The sequence below is a fragment of the Eufriesea mexicana genome, unplaced genomic scaffold (assembly GCF_001483705.2).
Source record: "Eufriesea mexicana isolate 0111107269 unplaced genomic scaffold, ASM148370v2 scaffold980, whole genome shotgun sequence".
NCBI lineage: Eukaryota > Metazoa > Arthropoda > Insecta > Hymenoptera > Apidae > Eufriesea > Eufriesea mexicana.
The window spans coordinates 306,555-316,545 of NW_016909127.1; positions in this window are offsets into that span (position 1 = coordinate 306,555).

Here is a 9,991-nt window from a genome sequence, read left to right on the forward strand (position 1 = left end):
CACTGATCTTTGTAATTTTTCTAACCGACGAACGAGAATCTCCTCTCTCGATTGCAGAAGACTACAATCTGAAATTTGTTGTATCTTTAGCTACAAACCTATTTTTAACAACATCGCATAATTATTATACAACAATTGCTCAGAGCTATTTCGAATCTCACGAATCTCATCTAATTAGGTTTGTTGAAGCATAGCATGCAGCCCGACTCCTCCGTGCTCCTTTTCAGTTTCGTGTTTCGAGTCCAAGAGCGTTCCTGTTACCTCTCGGAAGTCGAGCAACTCTATATTGCGAGCATTGGATTTCACCTTAATCGTTGTTCGAAAAACAGTCTTGACCAGTTGAAGCTCGCGAGCTCTTCGACCTACTATACTTTTCGAGAACTCTCTGCGAACTCCGTGGAACTACCTCGCTGAGAGACAGATAGATCAGATAAATGAGTGTTTCTCTACGAAAGAAACATCTTGATGTGGTAAGCTAGACGATGATCGTGTTACGATAGTAGATGGGTCGAAAGATCAAAAGTAGATCAGAGAAGATCAGAGTTACTATACTATATAGAAGCGTTAGTGGAGGTATCTTTGACTAGTTGGTACATTTAATACAAGTTAGCATTCATTTATTCATTGCTACCCTGAGGATCGAATTCCTAAGTGCCAAGGTATCATTGTTGAGCAAGAGTCAACTTCGAGGAAGTATTGGGCAAATGTGCTATGCTGTCATCAGATCTCAGTTTAATTGCAAGGGAAACAATTAAGATTCTCAGTGGTAATAACTTTGGGAATACATAATAAGTATTTTAATTTTATTTTAGTCAAGAGTAGGATTTATTGCTTCGTTCTGCTTGTAAATTGACCTGGTCTGTATTTGAATATATTCCAAGTAACTTTCTTACAATTAAATTATTTCGTTTTTCAAAATCTCGCAAATGAAATCCAATATTGTCAAAGTACTTAACTGTTACTCGATACGTGTCAATTACATTATTGTTTTATAAACCAATATATATATACTTAGGTGTCATTGAATTAGATTTGAGAAAATTAAATTATTCTGTTTTTCAAAATCTCGCAAACGAAATCCAGTATTGTCAAAGTACTTACTGTTATTCGGTACATGTCAATTACATTATTGTTTTATAGACCAATGTATATATACCTAGATGTCATTGAATTAGATTTGAGAAAATTAGATTATTCTGTTTTTCGAAATCTCGCAAACGAAATCCAGTATTGTCAAAGTACTTACTGTTATTCGATACGTGTCAATTACATTATTGTTTTATAGACCAATGTATATATACTTAGATGTCATTGAATTTAGATTTGAGAAAATTAAATTATTCTGTTTTTCAAAATCTCTGAAAATCTCGCAAATGAAATCCAGTATTTTGAAAGTACTTATTGTTACTAGATACGTGTCAATTACATCCTTTATGGACCAATGTATATATATATTTAGATGTCATTAAATTAGATTTGACAGAATTGAATTGTTCTGCTTTTTAAAATTGTACTAACGTAATCCAACACTGTGAAAATGTTTACTTTTATTTAGTACACGAAGGTGATATTATTGAAGTTCTTGACTTTTTCTACGGTTATTTCTGCAACTGTTGTAACACTACCATCGATATTTCACTTACTCAGAATTTTTTGTGAACAGAGACAAAAATATGCACCTAACGGAGTCCATACACAGTTTTGACTTTTCAAAATCACACAGGTATACCCTTGAACTATCGAAAAAGGTGAAGTATGTAAAATGTTTCAATTATAAAAATTATTCAATAGTGAAAAATATTAGGGAGCTATCGGACTAAGCTTATCACACTAATCTTGCATTTGATACGATAGCAAACATTTATTCCCGAAAAATGAAGAAAGAAAAATATAATAATATGCATAACAAAGGATACTGAGAAAAATTTATATATTTCGATGAAGTAGTAGTACTATACAAATCACCAAATAATACAGATAAATATTTACTTTATTGAAACATGATTGCAATTTGTTAAATGTAGTAATGTTCATAATGTTTATTTAACATTTTGTATATATACTCCTTTATATTGAAAAATGTAGTCGTTAGTGCGAATTTTGAAAAATAATAAAATAAAATATAAGATATATATTTATTTAGTGGGATTACAAACATAAACGCAATATACAATAATCAGTGAAATTTTTAAAATTTGTTATACCTATTTTATTATTTTAATATCAATACCATAAATATTATAAAAACATTGAAAGATTATTAAATGATAAGAAAATAAATTACCATTGAGTTTATAGGAGCTCTATTTTATTTATTTATTTTAGACGTTATATTAGTTTCAACTTCGATTAGTATTATATGAATCGTAATGAAATATTATAGGTATTATATGATTTCAATACTAGATATATATAAATTTCTGAATATAGAATGATTCTCTTTAAATATCTTAAATGACATGATTTAAATGAAATTATTAAGTTGAAAAGAAATAATATTATAATTAATCAAGTTTCCTCTTTATCGTCATTTAACGTTTCATCATTTCCTAAAATATATTCAGATGTAACAAATAAATTCTAACATTTCTCATAATTTTATTAAACATCTCAAATTTTGAATATTACACAATTAATTATACGAGATAAAATATGATAATGACTTACACATTTTTAGAAAAGGTATTACACGAATAAAGTGGCTCTTATCGAATTGAAACGTTTATAGCTTTGAAATACTTACTATTTCATATAATCTTATGTAGCTATAAATTGAAAATGTCTGAAGGTGACTGAACTCTGCTGGAAGGTATAATAAAGGTTCTAAAACCGATGGAAACGATCACTATTATTCCGTATTTTGAAAAACTGTAACATTATCAATGGCACGTTGTATTATATGGGGTGTTTGCGAAATCGTGGTACATCCAGCACGGAGGTAATTCCTCGCGTAAAACTGAACCGAAAATATAGCAAATTTGACATGTATTAATAGAAACTACTGATTAATCATAATCTTGATCATATAAGCTGGTGACAATCTCGAAAAAATAAATTTCCGAAATTTTCAGAGATTGCACAAAAATATTTATGTATCCCAGTATCTCTTGCAAGTGTGGAAAGAATTTTCTCGATCACAGGAAACATTGTAACTGCGAGAAAATCGTGTCATTGTTAAAATTTCTTATACATTATAAATTTTGATCAAATAAAAATTTCACAAATCTTGTAAACCGGCAGAAAACAGTCACAAATCGACTCTTGCACAGTATACACGCTCTCTCAACGTGAAACCGATGTTTATCGCTTTGTGCCATCTTTAAATACAGTTCATTATACATCCCCAAAGAACTTTATTTTCTTCAGGAAACATCCGTCGTTAAGCATCGCTTTGGGCAACTTTCGTCATTAATCGTCGCGAAAATAAAGTTTGACCTAGTGACACACCGGTATACAGATAAAGAAGGGCACCATATTCGAGACACCAAGAAAAAGGATCCGAATTCGGATACACAGACACTCGGATTCAAATTTGGATATCCAAATTTCGGATTCAAATTAAAGTTTCAATGAGTATTTCGAGTATTCGAAATATCCAGATAATAAGAGCTCCAATTTAAATTATCAGGGAAAAAGATCAAGCATCAGATACTCAAATATTCAGATCCAAGTTTGGATATTTAGATTCTCAGATCCGAATTTCGGATCCAAATTCGATTTACAATGAGAATTTTTAGTACTCGAATATCCGGATAATAAAAGCACTAGTTCAAATCAATGTTTCGTGCTTGCTCTTTCCTCTCCAGATCTATAAAATGAGTAATGCTAACCTAAATTTTCATATTTCTTGTAAATTTGATTAAACTAAGAGAATTAACATTTTATTTTGCATTTGAAAATACCGAATTACGAAAATTGAATATTATAAAGTGATATTATCGAAATTTTTGAAAGGTAAATAAAGCATGCAATATTATAGAATTTTTTAAAATAATGCCTTACCGTTAAAAGTACGTGCTTACCGATCCTTGCTTAACAATATGCGTGTTACATACTCGTTGTCTGGCCCATTGTATCCCTCCGGAAACGTCTCCCTTTGTCTACCAAACCAGGGTATACTTAAACAGATAAGGTACCATAATTACACCAATTCATCATTTCCAGGATCCATGAATAATATATGTGGGAATAATTGAATCCATATAGAGCAAGAAAGAAATGTTCTATAGAACGATTGATGTGCGAATAAAAGGTACATGTAAGGTATGTTTTACATACTTTGTTTTGTACTTTAATGTTTTATGCACTTCGTTATTTTATGGAATAAAATCTGAGCTGTGAAATACACAGGATTTATTTCTTCGCCATATTTGGTTATATATTTATAAATTAATTTATACACGTATCCAGCTGTTACATTTTTAAACGCTTGTTAGTTTGAATCGTTAACCTTTTAACTCTAACTCGACGATTTTTTGGCTAAAGAAGAGTAGGAGTTCGAAGATTTTCTTCTATAAAGTTGGCGATATTTCTTTCAGTAATAAATAAGAAATCGTATAATAATTAACACGTAGAATTTTTTAATTTTGATAGCTCCCACACCGTTACATTATCTTAAATTTGACATATTAATTAATATCGATCTTCGAAATTTTATCTAATGGCGACTGACGGTTACCTCTCAAGTGCAAAGGGTTAACAATACGTGTTAAATAATTAAATACAGACAGAAAAGATATACTCGTGCAAAAATATAGTATTGATTAGCTAATCGTAAGAATGAAATATTCCAAGTTAATGAAGAATCACACGAATCCTGGAAAAATATTACGAGAGATAGTAAAGGGTGCCCCAAAATTCACGCAAGATTTGAATTTCGCGCTATTCGTGCGGTAGTGTTGCTAACGAGAAAAGAAAAGACAGCGTGACAGTTGATAGTTTAGGGTTATTAAAAATGAAACGCTGCACGAAAGAATAACGTGTTTCCATTGTTAAACAATATTTTTAAAATAATAAAGGTTTATTTATTTTTTATCAAAATTACTTATTACGTGATTTTTGAGACACCCTTTAGAACGTGTTCCAATCCAATCAAATCCAATCAAATCATTCATACATTCATACACGAAAATATTCGAATTACCACGTTCAACAAGTGCAATATAATATCACGTTAAATGAGTACGTTTGAAACGATATGGTATATGGTATAAGGAGGAAACTCTAAGATTATATTAAAAATTTGGAAAATTATTTAACGATATATACGATGTTTGTGATGTGAACAGTGACGGTGCTAGTGTATCGAATAAAATGTCGTTTCATGGCAATTATGGAAATGAGATAAATTTGAGATAAAGTATTGATTAAAACTTATTATTTATCAATTAATGGTAATTTTAACTAACATTATATTATAATTGCATTCGAATATTTTTGTGACTCATCAATTTTACATGTTTGTAACAAATATCCTGCAAATACTAAATATATCATTGAACTTTTTTCCAATTTTCCAATTATTTATCAGTTAATGGTTATTTTAACTAATATTATATATTGCATTCGAATATTTTTGTGACTCACCAATTCTACATGTTCGTAACAAATATCCTGAAAATACTGAATATATCATCAAACTTTATTTCAATTTTATCGATATAATTTTAAAACTTATATATATTTCACCTGTATAGAACAACAAATGTAAACGTTCGAATATAGGTGAAAAATAAATACACTATATTCGTGTTATTACTAAGAAGCATATTCTTGCTAAATGGCAAATATATCAAAATTATTTTCTCCCCATACTGTAATGGTATAGTACACCACGTTATACCAAACAATATTCATTTGACATGCACACTTCCCTTACCACATCACTAAATCTATACTTCCAAAAATCCTTCTTATGTTATAACTAACGATAATATATTACAATATTTTATTTCTACTATAATATTTATAAAACAAAGTTAACCTCATTGTCACCACCATGATACCTAAAGTATCTATACCAAACATGTTATACATAACAACGATATATTACAATTTTTTATTTCTACAATAATTTTCAAGAAACAAAGCTGACCTCATTATCATTACCATGATACAAAAAGTCTCTTATTCTCTTCCCATACTGTAATGGCACAGTACACCACATTGAACCAAACAATACTTATTTGACATACACACTTCCCTTACCACATCACTAAATCCATATTTCCAAAAATCCTTTTCATGTTATAACTAACAACAATACATTGCAATATTTTATTTCTACAATAATATTTAAAAAGCAAGGCTGGATCATGGCACCTAAAGTATCTATAACAAAATTATTCTCTTTCCATACTCTAATGGTTTACTATTACTATATTACTACTATTAATACACTACTATTAGAACAATATTACACTACTATTAATTACTATATCGTACCAAACACTTCCCCTATCAAACCACTAAATCTACGCTTCCAAAAATCCTCTTTCATTCAACAATATCCACACCTACCCATTACTCAAACAGAATCCATGTCACTCGTCGTATCCACCACTCGCACACACCCCGAAGCCGATGAAAGCCGTCCATAAATCCATCGTACCCTCTCACACGCTGAAGCTACACAAGAACCTCACAGGTAATTGAACCTGAGAAACAGGAAACAGCAAATAGAAAGTACCCAATATGAACAGCTTAATCAAACACGTATCGGAGTATAGGAAGGAAAGATGAGTGGGAGGAGGGGGCCAGACTGGAAAGAAACGGCGGCCCGGATAAAAAGACATAATTGAATTAGAGTGAGGAATATAGGCGTGTAGGCGAGTGGGAGCACGATGGCGCCGTTGGCAGTGGGTCAGAAAATCAGGCCAGGTACTAGCGACGGCGAAGGAAGACAGTAGTGGGGCTCAGGCACCGTTATCTTCGTCTGGCGTCGCCGGTGCCCCACACCTGGAACTTCTTTTATAAGGAAGAACGTGGGCCGCGGGTAAAAAGATGAACCGGTGGTGCTGTGGGCGAGATGCATCGGAATCCGTGCGCGTCGCCCTGGATTTTCTCTTGCCCGTCTTTATACAAAATTCAACGAGGCGGAGTGTTCCTCGTGAATTCCGATTCGCTGAAAAAAACCGACAGGACATTGATCACGGTTTCCTTTTTGGTTACCGTAAGAACCAAGTAGCGCGGACTGCTCGCAAACTTTGCTCCACGACCGTGTTTGACTTGTAGATAAAATATTGAATCTTCTTGGACACTGCAGATCTTCCTGTTGAATGTTTGCTTCCAAGTCCATCAGCAGCTGCTCTCCACGTCGGAGAACGCAATCTTTCAAGATGGATGTTATAGTTCATACTTGTAATTCAAATTTCTGCTTGAATTTCACCATTGCTTCCTTTATTTTTATTTATACGTACATTATTCCTAGGTTATGATAATTATTTTGTATTCTATTATAGTTGTTCGTTATTATTGTAGGGTACCATTTCGGAAAGAAATGGCGAATGCGCCATTGCTAATAAAAACAAATTATAAACCGATCAATATTTTCTAGAAGTATTGGGATTATGGGTAAGAAATAACTATTTGTATTTTATAATTATCTTTATTCTCTCCCAAGGAAAGTATACCTCAAGTATTGTGACTCTTCGCGTAGAGAGTCAAAACTAGAGTGAAGAAAATAGGGTATCCCATTCGAGACCGATTGTACACCGTGTGTGCAATAATAATAATGAGCAATTATCAGTTATTCCGAGTAAAGTAGTCGTCGAGATAAGACTTTTTTTGAATTAATAGTATCTGTAAAGTATAGAAAAACAAAATTTGGCATTGGTTTTGTTGCGTACCAAAGAAAACAAAGCATTTTGTTTGGATTTTCGATCAGTGTACTATTTCCTAAAAATGTCTTAACAAATTATATTTTCTTCTTCATTACTGAGTTACATTACTTTATTACCTTTAGACATTTTTACAAAAATTTATTTCTCGTTTATATTATTTTCTTCATTATTCAACAGTATTTTCTTGACTTTTTACTATTTCTTAAAAATTTTCTTTGCATTATATTCTGTTCTTCATTATCGAGAGCAAAATAACGATTTTATATTATCTAACTATTTTTGAGATAAATGTTTATCAATTTTAATGATGTATTTTTATTTTACCTTACATTGCACACATGGTGTCCAATCCGCTCCTCGCAATAAAAATTTTCTGAGGAGCGAACTGTGCACACGGTGTGCAATCATCTTATTTATGCGAATTCACTTACGAATTGGATGATTTCCATAGTAAACAAGCTTTTTTTTATTAAAAATGAACAATGTAAAGAGAAACAAAATTTCGCTCCTGGGGACCGTGTTCGAAAAAAATCGCCGTCTCGAATGGGGTGTAGGATCGCAGCTCGTCCTGGTCCCTTAATTCTTATCTAACGTGTGAAATAAACACTTCACGCGTTTTCGGAACCTCTTAGCTGCATAGTTTAAAGATATATCTATTTCTCCTGAATGATTAATATTTGTATATTCGATACGTTAAGGCGTATCTTATTTTCAACAAGAAGCAAATGGAAAAGTTATTTTGGCTAACAAAATTAAATTGCATGGTCCCTACGAGGAGCTGAACCGTAGGTTGACGCTAGAACTACCGACACTTCGACGAAGCTACTTCTACTAAAACCAGTCAAAATGACTGGTCTTGTAAACTGGACTTATAAAATACGTAATAATAGAATATTTTTCTATTTATTGATTTATTACTATCTTATAAAAAGAATTTCATAGTATCGAATTATAACAAAAAGTTATTCCCCACATTTCTTAGAAAAGTATTTTGTCTTCAGAGTGCATTTTCCGCATATAACGTATTACAAATGTTAGTAGTCTTATTATTATTACAGTGCCCTATTTTGCACCATTTGTTGTGGTCTTTGAAGTACTTGGGACATCAGCTTTTCCTAATTCCATTCCTGGTTTCACATTTTCAATGGCAAGTTCTGTTGCTAGTTGTTTCCCTATACAAGAAGCATAAAAGCATGGTCCTTGACGACCAAAACAGAGTCCTTAGAAATCAGTTGTGACCAGCACGAGCGTGAATCGTTCGGTGTTGGAAAGAGAGTTAAATCAGAGTGCGTCTTTGTTTGTTTTTGTTTCGTTAGCTTGGTGTTCCTTTCCTAAGTAAAATTAGTTTTATGAGTTTTGAGTTTGTATTATTCTATCCTTGTTGTTTTGGCAATTTTTGATGTCTCAAAACCAGTTTTCGCCATTCTACATTATCACGTGTTGTGTAATTATTGGGAATAGCCATAAGTTGATTTTTCGTATTTTTTCATAATTATAACTTGTTTCGTGTTAACCCTGCATAGAGTTTTTACACTTTTCGTATTAGGTGTTTGTTGTTTCTCTTTTAATTTATGAGTGCTTATTATTATGTGAACGTTTCTCGTTTTACGTATATTTTACTAGCGTTCGAGATTGAAAAACAGAGCCATAATTAAGTTATTGTTTCTAAGTGTTAGGTTATTTATTGGCATTTAAAATATTAAAAAGGAGGTTGAATAAATGTAGCATTTTACAGGAAACTTCATTTGCTACAGCTTTCGAAGAGAAGACGGTATTTAAGTGTAAAAGTCCTCTACAGACAGTCATAATTCTTTTCTTTCGACGGATTTGAAATTGCTGAAGAATTGCACTGTACTGTAAGGTATCGTGAGATCTCGACAGAAAAAGAAATAGTATATGTAAGGAGCTTATTATATGCTGTCTCGGATGGTATAAATGAAACCACGTTGAGTGAAATATTTAAATTAAATCAGCGTATTCCAGAGGAAATACTGTTTTATATTCATACTCAGAGAATTATTATGGCGTGTTATTGATCTGTCTTATTTAAACGAATTTCTTAACAAAACCTATCTCTGTATCTTTATAAGATGTCTTTATAAAATGAGATGTTGCTTTATTTTTTTATTAATTTACTTCAATTTTTTTTA